This window comes from Ixodes scapularis, unplaced genomic scaffold (assembly GCF_016920785.2).
Source record: "Ixodes scapularis isolate PalLabHiFi unplaced genomic scaffold, ASM1692078v2 ptg000720l_1___fragment_3__unscaffolded, whole genome shotgun sequence".
NCBI classification, from domain to species: Eukaryota; Metazoa; Arthropoda; class Arachnida; order Ixodida; family Ixodidae; genus Ixodes; species Ixodes scapularis.
Window position 1 is genome coordinate 678,288 of NW_024610028.1, and position 24,931 is coordinate 703,218.

The following is a 24,931-nucleotide window of genomic DNA, read 5'->3' on the forward strand; positions in this document are numbered from 1 at the left end:
ACAAAGGTTTTATGGACGAAGGGGCTTTTGAGAAGTTACGCTGGATGTATCCAAGCATTCTGTTAGCGTTGTTAATAACATACGAGATGTGATCGGTACAGGTGAGATCGGCTGTAATATGAATACCAAAATATTTCTAATGTTGCGATCGGCCTTGGCCGGAGCCGCGTCTCTTCCTTCGCCCTTTCTTTGAGCCCGCCCGACCGTCTTATTTCAATCGGAAACCACCCGTCTGGGCCGTTGTTGGTGCTGTTATGACCCGTCTCGATCTCCCTGTGTTTGTGAAAATCAACCTTGCATTCCGGTGCGGGCGACGACCAAGCGAACGTCGAGACGGTTGGTGTGCGATCCGAACCCTTTTCGAGCGTTCGACCAAAACCGGAGAAGCGTTTCTCTTGGGCTCAAGGGCATCAGAACCGACGTTCCCGTCGGTGTGCTTTCTCTACGGCGCCTGCCTTGCGTATGCCTTCCCCGAGAACGTTGCCGTCGGTTTGTTCTGTCTACGGCGTCTGCATTCCACAGAGGCGTCTGCATTCTACGAGAACGCCAGGCAGAATCCGACCCTGAACAGATGGACAGTCTGTTGTGTCTACCATACGCGAGACCCTCCTAGTCGCCCTCAATTCGGAGAAGAACAACGACCGAGCATCGGGGCCGAGAGGAGGAGGCTGACGTCGAGGCCAACTTTGGAATGCGGCACGAACCAACCAATGGCACGGCAGCTCCAGAACACCAATTTTATTATATAAGGACCTGTTCGGCTGCCCATTCTGTGCACTCCGACGATGTAGAAACTTCTGTATATATGTAATTAAACAGAGTTAATCGTGAGAAACCCTCCCGTCTCCTGCTGATGTTCCTGCCTGGAGTCAGTTTGCGATCCGTGTCTTCGCCTGGCCCTGCCTGAGGCTGCCTCGGGAATTCCTCGGTCGCAACAGTAAGAAGTGACGGAATCAAGGGCACGGTGATTTAGAAAGTAGGTGGGAAAACTATTTGCTTTTAGTAGGGTACGTTGTTGGGCTAGTTGGTTCATCTTAGTAAAACATATAAAATAGCCCAACAGAAAGACAAGGACAAGAAGTATACAGCGCCTGTCCTGTATACCTCTTGTCCTTGTCTTTCTGTTGCGCTATTTTATATGTTTTACTATTTGCTTTTCTAGATACCCGCATATATTTACATTCATTAACGTTTAGGTCCATATATCACGGTTTGCACCATTCAGAGATGGCATTAATGTCCGAATAAAGGTTAGTTATATCATCTTCGCAAGCTATTTCACGAAAAACCACGCAGTCATCGGCAAAGAAGAGAATCTTAGAAGAAACGCAAGAAGGTAGATCGTTTATGTAGATAAGGAAAAAGGACCAAGAACAGAACCCTGTGGCACACCGGAGGGAACACCAGTTGGCTGCGAGTTAGAGTTGTTAGCTGAAACAAACTGTGAACGGTTCAGAAGAAAACATTCGATTCATGCGAGATGTTTGTGATCAAGGTTAAGTTGGTGTAGTTTATATAGTAAATGTTTCCGGCATACCTTGTCAAATGCTTTAGAAAAATCTAAAAAAATGCGATCGGCAAATGAGGAATGGTCAAGAATTAGGTTTAGTTTATGCGTAAAGGATACCAACTGAGTTTCAGAGGAGTAAGTTTTGCGGAAGCCATGCTGTGAAGGTGTGAAAAAGCAGTTTGATTCAAGAAATGTAACGAGATGCGAAAACAGAATGTGTTCAAGAAGTTTACAAGGAATGCTGGTTAGTGTAATGGGTCGGTAATTGGAAGGAGAAAACTTGCTACCTGATTTATGGAATGGAATCACCTCCAGACCTTCCATTCACCAAGAAGATAACCGTTGTCAAGCGACTGCTGAAAAATCTTAGAACATATAATAGAAGAATAGACACTTGCACTTTTCAAAAACTTGGGATTAATTCAATCGCATCCAGGAGACGAAGAAGGTTTAAGTGACCTAATGAGGCTCTCTACACCAGTAGGTTCAATGAGTATGGGAGACATGACAAGGCAGTCAAAGCCATGAGTATCGGGTATCGGGACACCTGAAGTTACAGAAAAGTTGCATGAAAACATTTCATTCAGCACCACTGCACACTGGCTAGAAGGAATTACGTTTCCAGTGCTGTCAACTAAATTGATCGTATCCTCATCTGTTGGTTGTATAACACACCAAATTTTTCTAATGCCGTTTACTAACATTGATGGCAAAGAGCTTTGAAGAAATTGTTCCCTAGCATTTTTAGTGAGGCTACATATTCGTCGAAGGCATGCTTGTAAGCAGTCCAGTGGGCACCGTTACCAGATAGTTTAGCTGATCTATATAAGAGCTTCTTTTTTTTTGATAAACGTTTTAGGTTACGGCTATAGCACGGAACATCACTATTAGATATGATGGTGAAAATGGGAATGTATTTATTCGTTAAATCATTCACTTTAGCCTCAAAAAATGTCCCAATTTCTTCGTGCAGTGCGATTATCAAAACCATTTAAACATTATCAAGAAAAATGGACAGTTCATAATTAATTGCTTCGAAATTACCTTTTGTATAGTACAAATATTTTTTTAAGGTTCTTTGGTCGTGACAAGCAAATCTGGAAAGTAAGCAAACAGTGATCGTTTAAGCGAGGCAAGTGACTAATCTCGGAGACAAGATCAGGCTGGGATGTCAAAACAAATCAAGGGTGTTCGCGACAGATTGTGTTGTCCTTGTAGGTTGCTTAATATGTTGTGTACAGGAAAATACAGAGCACAAGTTCAAGAATTTATTGGCTAAAGAGGAGACGGGGCGTATACTGGGCGGTTCAGTGTTTCATGATATACGTGTTCGGAATGTTAAAATCGCCAAGCAGAGATAAAGGAAGCGTGGGGTATCGAGATGAAACTATATTAATTACACCATGAAGTTCATCTACAAAAATTGTTAGATTAATAGGACTAAAACAGAGTTGACCAAAACAAAAAAAAAGTAAAAATTAAACAAATGTAATGAATTTGAACTATATACGATTATATGTTTAAGAGATTGAAAACAACCTCTAAACCGTGAAATGCGAAAATAAGATTGAAACAATTTTGTGATCGGCCATAGGTCGCCGATCAGTGCCTCGTACAGCCTATTGGCGACCTGAGTGATCGAGAGTGTCGCAGTGGTCGGCCTTCCACGATTGGCCGAATGCTGACTCTGACCTGGGCAAAGGATTTCTCATCGACAGAAATAAGAGTAATGTAAGAACTTCGATATTCGACGGTGTTGTTTGTGTTGGTTTAAAGCGCATTGATTTCCAGCTTCCACCATGCTAATTACAAACACCACCAAACTTGTTGTTCAGAAGGTAATGACGTCACGAGAGGTAACCATGGGAGGGCAACACCCAAACATCTCGCCGCTAATAATCCATTTTACACCAAACAGGCACCACAGCGAAAGTCATAACGGCGCGAGCGCAAGGACCCACCCAGTGCCCCCCCCCCCCCCTCACGCGCTCTCGTGCACACGTAATTGCGAAGATCGTCATGTATACTGATTCAGACTGAACGCTGCATAAATACGCGCACGTGACGTGCACTGCACTCGTCACGTGCGTTTCTTCTTCGTCCTCGTCTTTTTTTCGCGCCAACTCGCCGAACTATCCATTCTTCTATGATAGCTGGAAAGTTTGTCGCCATCTGTGAGCGCGTCGGCGTCGCCGTCGGCGTAACCTCGTGGTGCATGATGGGAAACGTCCCATAATGCACCGCGGTCACGCGCCCGTTGCATTATGGGACGTTTCGCGTAATGCACCGCGCGGGAGGGGGGAAGGGGATGGGGGAGGAGGAGGATGGAGGAGTAGGTGAAAGAGGGAGGAGGGGAGGACTAGCAGGGAGGATGAAGAGGGAGGAAGGGTATACCCTCCCCTCAGTACCCTTCTTTCCTCCTCCTCAAGAGCCGCGCTCTAATGCCGTGTTACAGAGTGTTGTAAACGTCTTTCATTTTTTCCTTTCATCTTTTGGTACCTGCTCTCCCCCTCTATAATGACTTCGGGCCCTGACGGTCTGTTCAATAAACAAATAAATAAGGGGTAATCACAGGCGGCCATAACTGAGCCGGTGGCTGCCAATCCCGAGTGTACGGCGAGCTTTTCCTGTGATTTCGCAACGTGTACTCCACCCCGTCAAGATTGCCGGGCTTAGCAGCCTGTAAGTGTGACTTCTCTTTGAAAGTGTGGTGTGAAGAGAATACTCAGTAGACCTCTCCAGAGAATCCCAGCAGACCTCGCGGCAAGGGGAATCGTAGGGCTGTTCCGATGCATGCAGGTGCCTAGTGACACACGTCGCATTTCCTGGAAGCGGCAGGTTTTATTATCACTTATCTTTAAAACCTCATAACCTACACAAGAAATAAAAAATAAAGCGAACACAAATGGCAATTATATACTCTGTCTTGCTTTCCTACTGCCTTCTCTGCGTTCTAAAATCACGAAGGGTTAAACCAACGTCAACTTCGTCTTCGATTCCGGGATAATCTCGCGTGCCGTACATCGGAATTTCACAATGTCTTAAGCAGACGGCGGCGGCGCCAGATGTTTTTTAAAGAAATGTATTGTGGCGTCTAGTTTAACATCTTCGTGTCGGAAGGAAGCTACAACCTTTTCTTATATAATACATTTCTTTGACGCCCTGTATTTTTTTTATGTTCGCTGTCGTATATTTCAAAGCTTTTCCCGGCATAAAAGGTAGTTACATCGAAGCATGTAAGGTACCCAAAGGGAAGAAAGCACCCTCGAAGTCCATTATTTTGTGAACAAGTGACATGGCGCATAGCCTTCAGCTTCACCTCCTTCTTCTCGCGTTGGTGAGTGCAAAACTTAGTAAATAGTGTACACCAGCTGCTGAAAAAAACGATTCTGCCACCTTTTGTGGAGAGTATCTTTTAACTGTCTTTGTTAAGAGGTTACGCGGCTTGACCATTTCTATACAGTGAGATTGCAGTTCTGAACAATCTGTTCTCGTTACAACGAACAGGATAATGGGGTAACAAAATGTACGAAATGCCGCCACAGCTATAACAGGAATTTGATATTTGTCTGACGCTTCCGGTAGCAAAGTTTGCTGCATGCCGCACACAACTGATGGTCATCACAGACATAGTCGTAGCTATCAACTTTACAATTAAACAGTAGTTACCAACTTCAAAATCGCAAGTGTTCATGCTCATGAAAAAACTAGTATCAGCTAAATTTTAGTGGTGTATTTTATGGTTTTAATTATAGATAATATTCTTCAAATACCTCTGAACAGAGAACCCTCGTTTCATAATCATCCGCGCTTCCCCGCCGCTAGATTTGAGGGTTCTGCACGAGTGGTGTAACTTTGGTGCATTTCCGAGTTTGCCGCGCGCTTCGAGTCGTTCTAAAATAAACTCATTTATTGGTTTTCGATGACGCCCATTGATAATTTAATTGTAACCATATGCTTAGTTACACTATCTTAAAATGGTAATTAACACATTTTAGGTCATCATCCGACTTGCATGGAAAATTAGAAGCCTAAATAATGCCTCCCCCCTGGCCGTGTAACACACCTGCACAAAGCCCCTTTGTGTTTATTTTACAATTTGATCTAATTAATGTGTTCGAAATAAATAAAACACCCTGTTTATCGAATGAAGGTAATATTCTGGCATGAAAGTGCGTCATGGAGTAACGCTAAAGCTCTGCGCCAGTTTACTATTTGATCTAAAAGCGTAGTGTTCAACATAAAAAAAAACACTGCGCTCATTCTACCAAACCCACAGAGACACACAAATGTGACGATATATTTCTACTTCCGGCTTGAACTGTAAAAGTGATTAGCATATAGAATATGCTGTTTTGTTCTAAAATCAAGCGATGTCCCTGTCCGGCGTTCAAATTTTCACCTCAGCGTGCTTCCTCTTTTATACAGATCCCCATCCAACAATGTAAGTACACACTATTCAGACACGCACTTTACAGATATGTTATCATTCATTACTGCCACGAAACTGGTTTTCGAACTACCAATGTTTGTGAAGAGCTCTAACAAGAAATTTTTCGAAAGAGAAAAAGCTTACTGTGAATTGTTTTATGTTTATTTTCTATATTTTAGTATTGTTCGCAGCTATTAAAAAACTTGATACATTACCTCCCCCATTCACTTGAGGATTTTGTTTTCGAGGTAAAATTCTATCAGTTGCTGGTGATGAAGATTACTAAAAAATATGACAATGAACAATTTAAGGCATACGGATGAAGTAACAGAATATATCAGATCGTTGATGTATATTACAATTTTATAAAAAGTAAGGTACCTAAAACACTTCCGTGTGGGACTCATAATTAAACTGGCAGAGGTAGAAAATGAGCATTGTTAATACTAAGAGATTTCTGACGATTCATTAGTAATGAAGGTATCCAGTCGATTATACTGTCTTCAATATTAAGTTGGGAAAGTTTCAGTAGTAAACGCTGATGAGGTACAGTATCGAAAGCCTTGGAAACATCTATGAAAATGGCACGGGTAGAAAATGACTTGTTGAAAGTTTTATGGAGGTCAGATGCAAAAAAAAAAGTTGAAAGTTGCCTCAGGTTTTTTCGGAAACCATGCTGACTTGGATGGAGCAGGTTATTTTGAACTAGGAAGTTTATTACGTGAGAGGAAATAATATGTGCTTTACAATTTTACAAGGTATGCTGGTAAGGGATATATGTATGAAGTTCGATAGAAGATATCGGCAACCATATTTTAGCAAATGTATGGCGTTCCTATGTTTCCAGTCAGAAGGAATATCAGAGGTTAAAAGAGATGCCTGGTATAAGCGAGCTAAAATTACGAAACCTATAACAATTTCCTTGGTTACAGACAAAACCCTTGGTGATGATATGCCATCAAAGCAAGGAGCAGAGTTAAGGTTCAACATTTCAATAGATTTGTCGGTTATATATATATATATATATATACGCTAGCGGTTGCGGTAAGGCGCCCGCGCAATATTTCCGTCTTTTATCTAGCCCCAGCCTTGTACCTGCTCCACCAGTGGTAACTTTAGTGCAATACTACGCTTCTCACGTGCTCAAAGTCTTTCTGAAAATGACTGATTTAGTGGTTTTCGATGACGCTGAGCAAATTTCTAATTGGAACTATATGTATATTTTAATTAATTAAAAAGTTAATTAACGAATTTTAATTAATTAGCCGACTGATCGTTACGATTAGCCCCCTATACGTATTATGTCCCCCTGGCCATATAACTCTACTCCACAAGCGGGTATTTTTAAACAAATGTGTTAAGCATAAAAAACACCCTATATACAGGGTGTTTCACGAAAAGTGGACAAACTCGATATTGCGAAAACTACGCGTTGCAACAAAAAAAGCTTATGTCGTTTTTGGTCGTGGGCCAGATGCCTATTTAGGAAAATTATTGAAGTCCGGGATAATTAGATTGTTAAATATTTTCGCGTAATTAACTTTTTTGATTTAAGGGCATGGTTTCAATTAGAACATTGCTCAGCACCATCGAAAAACACTATATCAACAAAGTGCAGAACGACAGAAGGCACGCGAAGCATTTTACGGCTTTCTGAAGAACCGCACAAATTCGACGGGTTTTTAGGTTTCGGTTTGCAATCGCTTGTCAGCCCCGACGGCACCGCGCCCGGCAGAGAAATAGTGCAACCAAGCTCTGCTGTGCTTTTCTCGCGCAACGCGGCAGAGGCTGGTTGCATATATATGAATATATGCAACCAGCAGATATATATATATATATATATATATACAGAATTTCTTGGTATATATAGTGAAGATTGACAAGTGCAGCCGTAGTAATGTTGTTAACGCAGAGGGGAGAGAGTGATCATTGAATTTATTGCATTAATGTTAGGGGAAGCAAAAGGGAAAGAGAGCTGGCAAAAAATTGGGCCAGGAGTGGGGATAGAACCCGCAATCTCCGCCTATGCGGGGCGATGCGTTAACCAATTAGACCGTCCCGGCCACTGGCTTCGGCGGATGATTAGATCATTATCGCGTTCCGCCGCTGCTAGCTTGGTGCCCGCTTGACGAGTATAAACTGTGCCGCGCCACTGAGTTCCCCACGAGCCTCAAGTCGATCTAAAAAGAGTTCATATAGTGGTTTTCGATGACGCTCAGTAAGTTACCAATTGGAACCATATGTCTAGGCCATGGGCACTGAAGAAATCAATAGTAGGAGGCTAGTGACGGAGAACTGAATGTTAAGGGGAAAGTTTTCAATTACCTTGACTTAAGAAGTAATAGAATAAATTGTTATGTCTGATGTCCCTGTGCAGTCGCTGCTTATCTACGCAGCAAACTCAAACTTCGGTTTTTCGTGGCATCCGAAATTTTGCTGAAGCCAAATTTTTAACTTTTAAAAAAACCTTCTATGTTTGTTGTTTTTCAATTGCCGCTTTGAGGACTACGGGGCTTCTTTTCAGGTTCTAAAAAAATGAAAGACGTTTACAATCTCATGTAATGCCGAATTAGAGCGCAGCTCTTGAGGAGGAGGAGGGAAAGATACAAAGAGGGTATGCCCCTCCTCCTTACCTCCCATTTAGGGGAAAAGTATCCGCTAAATTTAGCGGGGAAAATCTTCCGCTAAGTTTGACGGGGAACATTTTCCACTAAATTTGGCGGGGAAATTTTTCACTAAATTTATCGGGGAATTTTGTCCGCTAGATTTGGCGGGGAATTGTGTCCCCTAAATTTGGCGGGTAATTTTTTCCGCTAATTTTAGTGGGGAATTTTGTTTGCTAAATTTAGCGGGGAATTTTTTCCGCTAGTTTTAGCGGGGAAATTTTTTCCGCTCAACTTCGCGGGAAAGTGTTTTCGCTTAATTTAGCGGAAAGACTTTCCCGTTAAATTTAGTGGTGAAAGTTTTTTCGCTAAATTTGGCAAGGAAAGTTTTCCGCTAAATTTAGCGGGAAATTTGTCAGCTATATTGAGCGAGCAAATTTACCCATAATCCAGCGCGCGGTTACGCCGACGCCGACGGCGAAGGCGACGCCACTCAAGTTGGAAACGGGCGCCTAAGATTTGTACTCTAAAAAATTTATTTACCTTTTTACTTTGTTTTAAAAGTCGAACTTTCCGCACATTTAGCACCCTTCCCACTCTTGGGCCCTGGAAGTCTAAACGTGCAATATACTTCTTTTCTTTCTAGGCGGCGGCCGTCTCATTGATCTCGAAGATATCGTTTACAAATTCCTCCTGCTAAATTGCACTAACAATGAAAGGCTGGTAACTTATGATGTCTTTGGTGATAACAAAACACGAGGCCCCCATCCCGAACAAGACCTTTTTAAGTATGTTATATACTACATTTCTGGCTCGAATAACGAACGTCCAGTCATTAAATAATAAAATTATTGGCGTAACAAGATTCAACGGCAACCGCTTTTTATTACTGCTAAAAGAGAACAGCCGTGCAGAATTTCCCGGTATCAAAAATTTAATCGGCCCGCGCAGTGACTGCATTCCCAGTTTATTTCGTCCAAGGCAATAGGCGTAAGCCACGAAACCCTGCAATTAATATTTGATTTCGCAAGTAAAAATACTTTGATCGAATAAAGTCAAGCGCAGTGTAAAGGCTCTGTTATACTCCGACGTAACGCGTGCGCGCGCGCGAGCGCGTCACAGCGACGTCACGTCGGCGAAAACCCGACGCTCTAGACTCCGGCGTCGTGGCGTAACCGACGCGACCGGCGGCGTTCGACGCAGCCTGACCGCCTTGACGCAAAAATGGAGCATGCCGTATTCCGCGCCGGCCGCGCCGGCGACGCCGGACCAGGATACATCACGCGCTGGCTCCCGGCAGCCCTTGCGCGGGCAGCGCGGCGAATACGAGCAATAGCAGACGACGGGAGCACTACTGCGTTTGGCGCCATGTTCGAAGAATCCGACTCGGTCGTGGAGAAGCTCATCGAGGGAATTCGTCCTCACCCGTGTGTCTACGACACGAGGAAGCTTGAGTACCGTAGACCGTGCGCTTGTCAAAGATGTACCGTATGTACTTGACCGCCTACGCTTGCGGCGCAGGCGGTGCACCAACAGTGCAAGCGCGAGTTTTCGTCGGGCAAGGTACGTCCACGCCATCGCTCCAACTTGGCGCTCAAGAAGCGCGAGAATTCTCGTCTGCTATTCGAAATGAAAAGGAACCGGAAATGGCGCACTCTCGCAGGAAGCGCGCCCTCGTAGCCAGATTCTGCGCATGCGCCGCGCTGGCGACCCACCGACGCGCGCCGCGGGAGTCGCCAGGGCCGCCGGAGTATAAAGAGGTCGAATTTTTGACGCGCGCGGCGTGACTGACGTGACGTAGCCGACTTCGGCCAGCGTTCGCTTGCGCGCGCGTTACGTCGGAGTATAACAGAGCCTTAAATCGCTCACCGCTAGCCGGAGGTCTTGGAGATACGACGTTGAAACCCACAAACAAACATTAACTTCCCAAATTCCTTCTAAGAAAGACTGCATCGGTTCTTCGCCGTTATTCAATTGACCGGTCGATTTGTATCGTATTTTGGTGTCATATTTACATTATTCATTACTGATTGAATCTTGCAGTACACCACACTATTGCCTTGCTACCTAGCAGCTATTGTTTGTGTTTGCTTATAACTGAAGTCTACTTTAAAATTGTGGCTCTAATGTGTGTACTAGTCGAGGACACTGAGTTTGAGAGTAGCGCAAAGACCCTTACGTTCGATTGGGCGCGTTCAGTAGCGCCTCCCTTGCCTCCGAACGGAGTGATTCGAGTCGGAGTCATCGGAACGCCTACTGAACGGCAAAAAAACCCGCTGCTCCAAACCTGCTTCTACGCAATTTCCGCTTCCTCCCCTGTGCCAGACGGTCTCCGAACTGGAAGCAGACGATGGCGAGCACGATCGCTTTTATTTGACCCCGGTATTGAAGTCTTTACAAGGTCGTTGCAGAAAAAACGGGTGATTGCACACATCAGCGCTGCTGTTCGAAGCGATGCAACGCGATCGAGCCCTTCGCTTGGCGGTGCAAAGGCAGCTACTGTTATAAAAGCCGACAAAAAACGTCGTCAGCACACGTAAAATATAGAGCTCGGCGAATCTACGCCGCCGGTTGCGACACTTTTATACGGCCATACGTTTGTTCTGCCCTTCGTAACGAACACGTATGCACACGGGAAGTTCGGCCGCGCTCGGCGTTCAAGGTTTTGTCGGCCGAAGCGAGCCTCAGCCAACGTGCACCCCGATTTAGCTACGCAAACAAAACATTAATCGGTATCATGCTCTGCGTGAGTGTCCAACCGGCTTCCGGCTTCCATACCCTGCCTCGCTCTGTTGAGCGCGGACAGGACTATCGTCAATATTACCGAGTTTCCGTGCAACGGCGATCACGACACGGCGTCAGCTGAACGTTTACGTTGTTTATTAGCATATTCAGACCAAGCAAAATACGGTCCAATGCATTTTCCGAAGGAGCCTTACCTCAAAAAGAAATTCGGACGCGTTATTCGTCTTACCTTGAGCACTTTTCATTAACAAAAGCGAGCAAACTGCACACCCGCGACAGAACCGAAGCAGCTTATCCCGCCATTTTGTTTGTTTTAGTTATCTTTTAGCGCCGGAAATCGTCACCAGTCAGGAAATGACGTCATTTTAGCTCCTTTGACTCCACGTGCACCGTCTCCGGACTCGGTGCTTCGGAGCTTGACTCCGAAGCCCCGGAGTTACGTGCACCGGACGTGACTTTTGGCCGTCCAGTGGAAGGAGTCAGTGACTCCTTGACTCCGGGGCCGCTACTGAACGCGCCCATTGAGTACGAGCACGGAAGCCCTCAGCGAAACGCTGCGGAGCGCGTCAAACCAGCGCTTTTAGTACAGCGGAATGCAAACGCATAGGATGGATGGATGGATGAATACGCCTGAGCCCTTTGGGTCGGGCGGAAGCTTACGCCACCTAGCCATTTTGTTTTACCATTGCATGCGGTGCATACGCAAGCACACGCAGCGCCATCTAGATGTTTCCATGCAAACTGCTGCAAGCAATCTGAAACCAGTATTTGGTCCAGCCAATCTAAGTCCCGCGCCGTCCCGCGTGCGATGATGCCAACGAGACGGGAACGCAAAGAACCTCTGCAAGCAACCATGGATAGTGAGCGTACGTATGTAAAGCTCGTGGCGTTGCGTGAGTATAAAGCAGGGGTGGCCAGAGTGGAATTAGGTTAAAACCGCGGATAAAACTACAAAAGTTTAGAGAGCCGACAAGAAAAAAACAAAAGGAGGGGTGCGTGTGTGTGGAGGGGCGGGGGGGGGGGGGGGGGGCTTACTTTTAACAAGGAACAATATGGAGAGAACAGTCCTTTTCAAAGAAGACAAGTATAATCGTCGACTACAACAAATAACACCAGGCAGCATAATGTTTCTCAACCTCTAGGCAAAAATAAATGTATGGTTCGTTATCCAGTCACTGTCTCCTGATGTCCGTTATGCGTTTACGGTTCGAAATTCTTTCTCGAACAATAAAGGAAACATGGACACCGGACACATCGCTGTGTCAAAAAGTTTGTGCAGCTGTATGTGCGTAGTGTAGTACAAAGCTGCAAAGACTGAGTTTTTCTTTCTATTTTAGAACTTTGTTTGTCCTAGGGACACAGGAAGGGAAGAACGGCACTCTTACCAGGGAGCCGCGAGCCGCACTTAGTCCCGCAAAGAGCCAGAGGCGGCTTACGAACGACAGTTTGGCCACCCCTGGTATAGAGTATGGGCAGTGTGGATCTTGCGACCCTAACGCAAACGCTCAGCACTTGCTTTTTCTCATATACGCAGTACTAAAACTTTCTAGTGTCAGCTCATGTGTACGGTGCTTGCAACGCGTTCAAGCAAAGTCACAGGAAGCAGTATTGTAACTGACAGTATAAGAAACGCTGAGCGTAACGAGTTCGCAGCATCCCAATATCGCGCTACAGCCAATGAGATTTCAGCATTAGCCGATAAGAACGCCGAAGGGCCAATCACGAAGCAAGAATCGTGATCATAAACCACGGCCCGCGCTTCTCAAGCTGACAGTGAATGTAGGCTTTCACTGCATCGCTATGAGCTACAAACTAAAATTGTATGTCGGTATTAATCATCCCAAGATCTCAACCGCGATCACAATTGTGCTCTGAACAATATTTGGCTTCAGTTTTTGTAGCGCAGGCTGCGTGGCGATGAAAGCTTTAGGCGACAGCAGCAGAATAAACTGAAGGACGCAGTTTTTACCATGTAATCTGCATCGTAATGCGGGTGTTCTTTTCTGTTGCTTGAAAAAAATGTATGAATCCTTTTACGTCATAAAGGATAATATAGTCAATGATAAATAATTGGGAATAATACTTAATTGCTTTGACTTTGCTATAGAGATCAACCTTCACTAGAATAATAAAAAAACTATAACCATGTCCCTAAAGGGATCAAGCTGCCGAGAAATGCGCCTATTCTTCAATGCAGGAACCCACCTGTGACGATTGAAGTCGGACCGGTGACTTACGGCAAGGCTCAAGTACAGTCGCTACTGATTTCTGCTGTTTATGTACAGATTTTTCACAACAACCAGACTGTTGAGGTAGGTAAGGCTCAGATATCAGAGCAAGTAGAGCACGAAGACGAGTACATCTGGACCGTAGACAAGGGACTAGAGTTCACTACTAAACTCACGTTCAGTGTAAACGTTCCACTGGTATATCAATTCAGCTCAGAATTTTCAACATCAGTGAAGTCGAGTACTGGATCCACAACGGTCGAAACACGCACAACGAAGCAATGGATTAAACAAGAGGTAGAAATACCCCCTTTATCCACTATTGAAGCCAAGTGGTATGTCAACGAAGCAAAAGTGGTGCGTACAATTCAACATCTATAATGAACCAACCGTTTAAATGTTACAATGCGAACACGCTATAGGTCTAGCTGCATTGTTTATTGGACCACCCTTCTAAGAAGTGATCGCTATAAAATTTGCACAACGGCATTTTTTCCGAATAAAAGCAAAGGAAAAAAAAAGGAGTTTTGGGGTAATTATGTTATAAGACGCCATGTTCGAACTTAATCCTCCTGGATGTATTATCGTATTTTACGTTACTGACCGGTTAATATTTATCTATATTGATAAACAATTTATAATTTGCTTTGCTGCAGATACCGGTCACTTACTGGTATGTGTCCAATAATATGTCCATCCTCTCGACATATTCCCCGTCTAGCCGCGATTTCTCTTGCTCCAGCTCTGTGGCAGCCTCTCCACGCCCTGCCGGAGCCACTTTTTGGGAGCACCTGACACCCAGGCTCGAACAGCTGCTTCCATTTTATTAATGGCCAAAAATAGTGTCCTCGTAGGTAATTTCGTTTTATTCCACCCAACAGATGATAGGCACTGGAGGCCCGATCAAGCCATATCTATGCGCGACCAAACGTTTGACTGGTCGTACAGCCTGCCAAGACGACAGCGGAGTCCGATGAGACGCTGGCGGATCACGCCTTCACGCAAATGCGCACGACGCTATGATTGACCGGCACCTGGTCGGGTTTGGCCGTCTTTGTCACACATCGTGCGACCAGTCAGACCTTCGATCAGGCATGGGTATGGCCTGACCGGGCTCCCAGTGGTTATCACTTGCTGGGTGTCATTACAAATCCCATTCTAGGACGTTATTTTGCGGTCACTGATAAGCAGGAAGCAGCTGTCTAGGCGTGGGAATTAAACACTCCCAAAAAGTGGTTCCAGCAGACCATGAAGAGGCTGCCACACATGTTGTGCAAGGGCACTCGACTCCAAGAGGAGTCCGCCGAGAAGGATGACAGGTATGCACAGATTTCTAAGTTACCGGTGTCTGCAGAAAAAAAAAATGTAAATAAATATTTTAATTCCTCTTACTATGGTTATCAAAGACACAGCCAATCAGAGTACAAATGATTAACCTACGTGCAGAAAGCTTAAGAAAATTTGGAGAGATACAGTTTAACCATACTGGGTAGCTAAACTCAAGCATCGCACAACTCTCAACGTAAAAAAAGAAAAGAAACGTTAGTCCAAAATCAGCATTATATAAAAAAAAAAATCGACTGAATGCGAATGCGCAGTGGGAATGCATTCAACGTGGATAATCTGTGGGTCCTATTCGCGTCATTAACATTTCCCGACATAATTGCTGGTTCTCGAGTGCAGAGGGACCACTGCCATGTTTCGGTGTGAAGTTACAGGTACGGGTGCAGAGCTAATGACTTCACAAATGCATTTTAATTTGCTAAAGCCATGACTATTTGAAGGACGTGACTATTTCTGTGGCGTTCATTATTGCCCGGAAAATGTGTTAACGTTCTCAGTGTGTCTTTTACTTCGCCAACATATTTCAGTTAATCGGAACTGAACTCAATCAGCCGTATTCACCATCGTGACTAACTAGCGCTGTTTAAAAGTTAATAGCGCGTCTACGTAATCGCAAGCTAAGTGAAGAATCAGCGACTACGGAGCTACTAGACCCTGCGGTAGTCACGAGCAGGAAGCAGGCGAGTCATCCTTTTCGGAGGTACATTGGGGGATGGAGATGGAGCCACCAAGATGGAGATCATAACTGGGATATATAAACAGAGAGTAGGGGCCCATAGTATGGTGCGGCAGCTTGAGAGACCGAGCCTGATTTGTCGTATTTTGGTACCTTTTATTAGTTTGATTTTTTGCTTGTTTTTGAGGTACAGCGCATTTGCATAAATCTCATTTTAAAAGAATTTATCTTCAAATCAAATACTTGCATCGTTCAAATTAAAAAGAGCCAGAGATTTCATATTACTCCTGGGGCTTTACTTCTCCTGTATGGTTCCATGCATAATAGCACAGCCCGAAGGCTTCGTTTTGTGTGAGCGACTTTTGACGTAACAAGAGCAATGAGCGCTCACTGGAGCAAGGCAGCATTTAAAAAAAAAAATGTTGATGCTTCTGAGGAGGAGCTCCTACGTCAAGGATCTGAAAAGGCAAGGTCTTAAAGGTTTTGTTTTTTCTGATTGCTTTCTTTTTGCATTTTAGATGGTCAAAAAGGCGTCGGGCTGTGTCCAGTTTTATTACGGAAAATAAATTATCATTCTACCAGCCGCTAAAGTTGTCAAATTTAAATATAAGGCCAAACTCTCTGAGCTGAATTAACAAACAAAAAAATCTTAGACTTGGAAATTCTTCCCCAAAAATGAGCCATATGCGTGTACATTCCCTTTTTTATATGTTCATTATTTACTTATATTTTCTTCACGGTCACCGCGACAGTTAAATCCGCTAGTTCCAGATATCAACCAACATACCTTAACGCCTCTGCGGTTTTGGCTTGCGCACGCAACGAGGGAAATCATTTTGTGTAAGCCCCTAAGTTAGTCAGCCTATGCGGGCGTAGGTGTTTCAGCTGTAAAGAAAAATTTAGCTAGTACAGTACAACCGTTTGCCTCGAATTTTTAACATGCATCACGTAGTAGTGATTCACGACGGCTGCACAACATTAGAGCGCACGACACAAGAGCGCCGACATTAGAGCGCCACGACCTTAGCGCACGCGACACGAGAACGCAGCGAAATTATCTCGCGTGTCATTAGAGCGCCCGTCACGAGAGCGCACAACCAGCCCAGCGCGAGTGGCCCGACCCGACCGACCTCTTGTTCGGACATCGCGTGTTTTATGTGAAATTGGCGCGGATTTTCGCCGCGGCATTCAGGAAAGACATTGCGAAATGAGTCGACGAAATTTTCGCTTGTGGCAAACCAAGAAGTGTTGCAAAAAGCTGACAGCAGAAAAAAAAAAGAAGAAAACATGAATATTTGTTTTGCCCATTTCAGCAGAAAAAAAAAAAAGCATTGCAGCCATCTAGCTTCATTAGTTCTTTGATTTGAATTGATAAAGTTCAACACCGACCTCACTAATTTTATTTTAAATTATTTTAAAACGTTCAAAAGGAAAGAAGCATCATAAATACTGCCAAGAATATACCAAATATATGCTTCCCCGTATTCTGGGGTTTTTAAGATCAATTTTGGGAAAGGAGCTCTCGTGCCAAGTGTCATATGTCAACCATTCATATTGTCACAAATGACAATATTAAGGTTTCTCTGTATCCGTCAAAAGCCTGGAAAGCTCGGCATCCAATAAAATTGCCCTCAATTTTCCTTCGATGAGTTTTTTGCTGAGTTTTTTAGCGGTGAGCTTTCTTCATTACAATCATGGACGTCACAATAGTATTTACAATTATGTGAGAGACGTCTAAATAGCCACCTAATAGATCGGAGCTTAAATACTGCCAAGAATAGACCAAATATAGCAAAGCGTAAACTATTTCTAGTATATTCGAGAGGCGCACCGCAGCACCGCGAAGAAATCTTAGACTCGCTGCTCCACCCAACTGGAGACATTCCCGGTACCCGTGTTCGCCACCCCACTCCTCGGCCCCTTCCTCTCTTCGATGTGAGTGAAGAATTGGTTAGAAAGAGTCGTACCTGATTTATTTTTATTTTTTTTATGAAAGACATATTCAATCAATCGATAAAAGCAAATCCTCCGATCCGAAAGGTCGCACAATTTTCTTCTGTCTGCATGTGGAGCCGCGCGTACACCACACATTTGTGCGGTGTTCACTCAACTGGTTGTGCGCTCTCGTGTCGCGCGCTCAACTGGCCGTGCGCTCCCATACACGACCCACCGAGATCAACACTGGCAGGGGTGGGTTTGTGCCTAAAGTACCCGAGTTTCACAGCGCAAGCGTTAGTAAAATGGGGTTCAAATACCTGCTTGTTCAACTACAACAACTACAACTTCTACTACTACTACTACTACCACCACAACTACTAAGGATGGTATTATTACTAATAATAATAGTAATAATACAATACACGTTTATTTTCGAGAGCTATATTCATCACGAAGCAGTCTGGTTCATCAAAGCCGAGAAGAGCTTGTGTGACTAAACCCTTTTAGGTAGAATTCAGGCACGTAGCCAGAGGATTTTGTTTCGGGGGGGGGGTTCGTTCATGACAAAATGCTGTATGAGGGGAAGGGGGGACAGGAGGTCCCAGCAAAATGGAAGATTTCGGGGGGGGGGGGGGGGGGGGCCGGGCCCCATGGGCCTCCCCCCTGGCTACGTGCCTGGTAGAATTAGTAACATAGTCGGTCAAGAAAGAAAAAGTTAAGATACTAGAAGACTACAGTAAATGTTCGCTTCAGTAGTACTGATCAATATAAATCATTAGTAAAAATATCGTTAATGTCAAACGCACAGAGACAGGAGAAAAAAGTTGAACTTGGTTCGTCCTTGTGGTCACGGGGCATAAAAAATAATAATACTATTAATAATAATAATAACACATTTATAGACGCATCGGGACTGTTGAAGATGGATATGTCTAGAGGCATATCAACGCCAGCGAAGGGCTTGTGGGATGACACCATAAAAAGGCAGAAATATCCGTACAAATGCTAGCTAAAAACAAATATGAAGCGCCCGCAAAGAAGGGCTTTTCGTCGTCTTTTTCGCAATATCTGCTGCTCCAAGCCTTTCTAGATGTGTCCCCCGACGTGCCAAGACAGTAAGTGCTTCGTTAACGCTGGCGGTCAGCGTTGATAGGAGCCATGGAGAAAAATAAAGCATTTTAATTTGATTTGATTTGATATTTGAGCCTTAGCACTGAGCCGAGTCACACTCTCAACATCGGATAAACTACATCTATCCCCTAATAGCCCCTTCCTCTGGCAAATAGCGAGCGCTCGGCACGCGCTTGCCGAGCGGATTCTTGTTTCACTCGATGAGAGCAATCTCTCCACGTGCCGCTCGTAGATCTGGAGCCAGTGGGGAGCTCGCCGAGCGGCTCCAACCGCTCCGTGGAAAAGTGGCGGAGCGCGTCGAGCGGTCCGAAGTAGTTCTCCGCGCAGCCTTTTTCGGAGGAGTACGATCTGTAGTCGTCACTCGCAACGTTTCAGTTTCGTTATCGACATTCCCGCGGGGGAGTGAAGGAGTTTGGCGGCTTTTTTGTTTCGATTGCTGGGTGGGCTGTCTTGCTGTGCTGGCTTTCGTTCCCCTCGTCATGACCGACTCGCCCGAGCAAACTGCGGCGATGACATCGTTGCAGTTAATCTCAGGAGGTATAATAAAACGCAGTGACAGCGACGAAGATACCAGCTTAGCTCCAGCTCGAGTGACGACGAGGCAGCGGTTCTCGGCGAAGTGTTTGCCGAGTCGTTTGCCTGGCCAGCGAAGAGGCCCAAGATATCGCGTTACGTCGAAGGCGTTCTGCGCGCCTATTCGGATGAAGAGGTAGATAGGTATGTCGTTTGTTCGTTTTGTGGTCTCTGTAATGTAATTGGAATAATTAGAAGACAACACGCCAAATACTCCGCAGATGGAAGTCGCTTTTGGAGATGACGATCGCTCGTACAAGTACTTCTAGTTGTCTTCATCGGGCCTATATAACTGTAAGGAAAAATAAATTCTGTCTTAATGTCGGGGTCACCGTTAATCAAGTAGTGAAAAATCAATTTTCTTTTTTTCTTTTTTTGTCAAAGCATAAAGTTCCGATCAGAACTTCATGCTTTCGGCAAGAGAGCGATGGGAACCGAAACTGTTCGAAAGCGAGAGCAGACGCTCTGGAAGCGGTGACGTTGGGAACGTTACGCTCGATTTGCTCCGCAGCGCGTGCCACTGGGATGGATCACGTGATTGATCCCTCACGGAGGCCGACCGCTCGACGACCGCTAGCGCCGAGCGCTCGGCATTTGCCAGGGGAAGGGGCTATAACTCATTTCAGTCGCCTTTTGAGTCCCTCGGGGTGACTAGGCCCTAAACATGATTGGTGAATACCGAGTGCTTACTTAGCTGTGATTACAACTTGCCACGTGATCATTCTAATCGAGGACGTTGGTAGTCAGCGGTTAAATAGGTGTAAGTCACGTCCGGTGAGTAAGGTTGATTGTCTTTGTTCGTTTTCTATACCCGACTAAACCAATCACGTACCGAAATTCTGCCGTGGTCCTCTCTTTTTTGTTTTTTGTGTGCGATTGATTTAGTCGGTGTTAGCGTACCTACAAAAACAACGAGCGCCGTGACGGTGCACTTTTGGCGGGGCGTGATTGGCCGCATCGGCTGCGTCCGGTTTTAGTTGAAATGGACCATAGTTTAAGATCAAGCAAACATTTTGCGCCATGGTGGCTTGATCGGGGTTCTTAAACTGACGAGTCAGTCGAAATTATCCATATTCTTGTTTTTAATCTTTTTTTTTTTTTACTTTTTAGGTGGTGCCGTGGGTATTAGACATCACCTTGAAGGGAAACGTTGCAGCGTTGTTTGAAAAGCCAGGCAATCAACTAACCTGGAAGTACATCCCCGTAAGCGGGATTGAACATGAACACATCACAAAGAACGGATCTTCCGTCTCTGTCCAAGCTTCAGGGCAGTTTACAGCAACCGTTGCTCAGAGCTATCACCTTTCTACCAGTGAGAAAAAATTAACGCAGCGCACTGCGAGATTGGCTAAATTTATTTTTGAGCAAGTGGATGAATGAACCGTAATCAAGAGGAATAATACAGTCCTTCAATGAATAAAGACCGAAAAAAAAACAGTTCCAACCTTTACTTTGACCCAATAAACATTAAATATTCTCCTTGCAGTACTTTCGGTATTTCGTTTATTGAAGCCAGGGGGACTAAAACCCCAAAGCAGATAAATAAACAAAATTCTAAATAACATGTGACTTTTTAATTTACCCAACATATAAGGAAATTCTGAAAAGCAAGAAAAAAAAAAGTAAGAAAATAAAAGAGGTGTGCGAACATTATGGTTTTTGCTGTTGTTTTAGAGAAAGAGAGCAAAATTTATTGGGTACGTGGTGTGCAGAGCAGGTCAAATTACTATTTTTTGTAATTAAATTACATTACTAATTACTTTGTTTAAGAACTCTGAAATGTAATTCAATTGCATTACAAATTACTGCAACACAAAATTAATCAATTTTAATCGCAAATTACCGCAAAAAGTTATTAAATTCATTTCAAATTACTATTTTATATATTCACAATTTAATTTCTCACCAACTTTTATTAAAATGCTACTTACTGTCAAGGAGAGCTGACTAGAACTCCCTGTTACAGGGAGTTCTAGTCTCTAGCTAGTAAGGAGCACTTGAGCTTCAAAACTTTTGTCGGAGAGAGATCCTCTTTTGAAGTAGGGTGTGTCTCTGGCCATGCTGAACAATCTCTCAGCGGGCGCCGACGACTGTAGTCGAGTGTTAAAACCGACGAAGAGTTATTTTATACTCGGAGAGCTCTCGAAAGCGGAGAAGTCTGCCGTCTCGCTCTGCGTCCAACGCTGAAACTTTTCAGCCACAGGAAAACGGGCTTCTGACCACCTGATGTTCAAAATAGCGTCGACTGGATCCTGAACTTCCGAGTTTAGCTCGATTTCCTCGCGTTCTTGTGTGGGAAATGATGCATAATACGGCGCTGCACCAGTGTCTACTCTTTTAGCCTCCAGTTCCTTGTCTGCCCGCCATGTCAGCTTGAACTTCGAATGTGTCGCGGCCGCAATCATGTTGTCCGGTTCTTGAAGTTGTTTTGAGAAGCTGAAAGAATTTGTTTGATGATCGCCGTGGAAGACACACACACGAGGTGATTGCTCTCGCTGGCATTCAGCAAATGATGTGCGGCCTACTCACCACGACGTTAGTAGGTCACTCAATGCACACGTGATTCATTTCGGTTTTAGAATTATACCATTCTGAGCGTGTACAAAAACAGGCAGGATATTCAGTACAGTCACCTCGAGATACAAGCGAAGGGATCAGTCACATTGTAGATAAAAGGAAACATAGTTCTGAAGGTACGTGTTTGCAACACCGGTTTTTAGACCATCAAGAAGGGCCCTGCAGAACTGCAGCTCCCACCTCTTATGTAGAGCACGTTGCAGCGACCTTAGCGTCGGGAGCAGAACGCCCATTTACATATACCCTGCAGACTGTCCAGGGACTGTACCACTGGTTTCAAAATCTAAAACATATCATGGAAACGCAGTAAATTACCCAAGAACTAAACACACTCAATGAAGGAAATGGGGAACAAGAGTAATAGCCAGCCCATACGATGATATTAATATATCAAATTTGACTTGCCGACGTGAACTCTTAAACAAAGGCCAAGTCTTCAACGGCGATCCTTGGAAGGTTCAGGTCATCTAGAAGCGTGTTGATGCCGCTTCCTAGTCCTCGAATTTGCTCCAATTCTCGGTAGATGCAATTCCATCGTGTCGAATACGGTACAAGGAGAAACCGTCCAAGGTGGCTTTTCTCTATATTAAGGAGATGCTGGAGTGATGCTACTTGTTCCACAACGCTTTGCATTTTACGATGACGCTTGTGCAGTCGCGTTTGTATTGTACGTCTTCGAGAGCATAATCTGCGTCGACTGTGGCCACCATGGTTGAGAGTGCGGGCAGCACAGCGGTCATACTTTGGAAGGCGTGCTTCACCTCCTTCAAGACAGGCGTCCGATTCCAGACGCGTTTGCAGAGTCAGGCCAAGGTTCACCATATCTATGTCGTCATCTTCGTGGGCTTCGGCTTGTCTGAATATACTGCAAAAATCGACATATTATGTGCAATCCAGCCCGAATTTCCGCAGTAGCACAATTAGGCAAATCCCGTACCTGAATGCCTTCCCGAAGTTAGTCGTATTGTCTGCGACCGTTGTGCACACTTTGTTGAGAATGGGTAGTCTGTGAAGACAGCGCGTATTGCCGCTGCAAGCACGTCGTTCGTGTGATGACCGGTCAGGCGCATGCATGCCAACACCGCAGATCGTCTCTGCACCCATATTCTATCCAGTGGGCTGTTAGGCCAAGAAAACTTCTGAAATAAGTATGCCTTATCAAATAAGTAACACGCTGATCCCATCAAGCCAGTCGACGAAATGACGAATTAGAGCAGTAGGGCATACCGGCTAAACGAAGTCCAACAATCTGTAGTGCACCACGTAGTGCTGACGTCTAGCAGAAGAGATCATGGTTTTGTCTTCATACTTATGTACATAACACCAATCCTGTCTGCCACTGCCTTGCGGGAAAGTATTTTGACGCCTGGCTGCAATGTGTTTATAAATCCAATAAAGTCCTCATGCTCCACGAGTAAGAAACACTAGAACGAGCCCGATGCAACCTTCGTGATCGCCAGATCAATAATTTGCTGAGAAGCGGATTTGTCTTTTCTCACGTAGCCGTCAAGCTTTGGCTGTTCCGCATTTGGAGAGTCAGTGGATGAACCGTTGTCCATATTTCTCTTTTCCTTCCGGCCCTCGTACTCATTAAAGGCACCTTGATGTCTCTTCTAAAACAAAACGGCAACACAAATTATTCATGGTATATGAACGTAAACATTCATGGTATATGAACGTAACATTTATAGCGCGACCAGCGCGGTACAAATATTGGATTGCACCTGACCTTTGACTGTGTGAATGTTTCTGTGTTGACTTATGGAACATGAATAGTCTGTTTATACGATAGGGAAAAAATATTTGCTAAGCAAAATTCCGTCAGTTCTATAAACAATGAAAGAACTTACCTGCAAAGGTTTTCGAAGATCTGACGTTGCCTCGACATTGGCGGAAGGCATTTTTGGCTTAGAAGGCCGGAGTCTCGAGGCCACCGCGATGTTATCGCCATTCCTAGACTTGAGATCAAAGTTTGTTTCTAGATCGGGACGCGATAATGTTTCGCAGTTTAAAGCCCTTATTTCTAAAGGCAGCAGAGACGCGGGACAAAAACCGGACAGCACAACACCCTCTGAAAACAGAGCTGCAAAATAAATTTCTACATAGAGTCATTGTTTTACTGCAATACCCCACAGACAACCTACCACCGTCAACCCTTCAACCAGCCAGGCGAACGCCTAGACCGTACGTATACAACCCTTTTTCCCCACCCAGACCCACAACCGGAACCGACTGACATTGGGAAGCTAAACAAAAAGAAGCAACGTACTCCGTATTTGCAATTCCAAAGCAACAGCCGTCAACCCTACACCCAGCCAGTGGGCAAAACACAAGAGAGATAAGGAGAACCAACATGCCCTCCGAACCGAATAGAATGACTTTGGGTCTGTCTGTGTTGTGAGTTCGCGTTTTCCCGGAATACTTACTGCGCTTGCGGTTGATCCTGAATGCGCCTGATATCGGATTGCCTTGCTATAAAGTATTTCTGTGGGCTGTGTAAGGTGTTATCGACAGGATACAGTCGCCTCAAGTCTCACTGTGTTTCGTGTCCGCCAGCGGGCGGATGCGCCGAAGTCAGAGTACGAGGCCTGATCGGAACGACTAATGATGATGTCATGTTCGAGAAAGATCGCGGCCTGCTGTCAGGCCCCCAGGTAGATATATTGAAGGCAGACGAATAAAGGAAGGGAGGCTTTTTGGTTGGTCTCCGCGATCTGAGCGTGCCTCTGTCTAGCGTCGTTGGCTCGCGCCGGTGCCCAACACGACACTGTCTTCGTTTTGTAAATTTCAGGGCAAGATAATCTTCAAAGGGGACAAAAGCCATGTCTTGGAAAGCCTATTTCTGGTCACAGCAACACGAACCCAGCAATATTTAGATGACATGACCTTCTAGTCTGACCATCACGCGAACCAGCTCCCACAAACGAAAACTATATGTGTCGTTTCTTTTTCGCTTTTTTTTTAAAAAACTCTGCATTCTTTGTAAATGCAAGAACTGCAACTGCTTTTTTTGTGTGTCCATTTTCGTGAAAATAAAAACAAGCATGCTGAAAACCCAAGAAGTGTAGCGTTCGACTTCCGCCGTCCGCCGCAGGTGATCAATCAGACGACTCGTTCCGTGGGGTCAAGCGGGGTTTATTACCATGACTCGGGGATCCCGACCTGGCCAAGACT

The 24,931-nt window shown here is 44.8% G+C and overlaps 1 pseudogene; it reads left to right on the plus strand.

Annotated features, from left to right (window-relative positions):
* Positions 1-4,751: 4,751 nt before the first annotated feature.
* On the plus strand, positions 4,752-20,603 carry LOC120843757 (annotated as a pseudogene).
* The last annotated feature ends 4,328 nt before the right edge of the window (positions 20,604-24,931 follow it).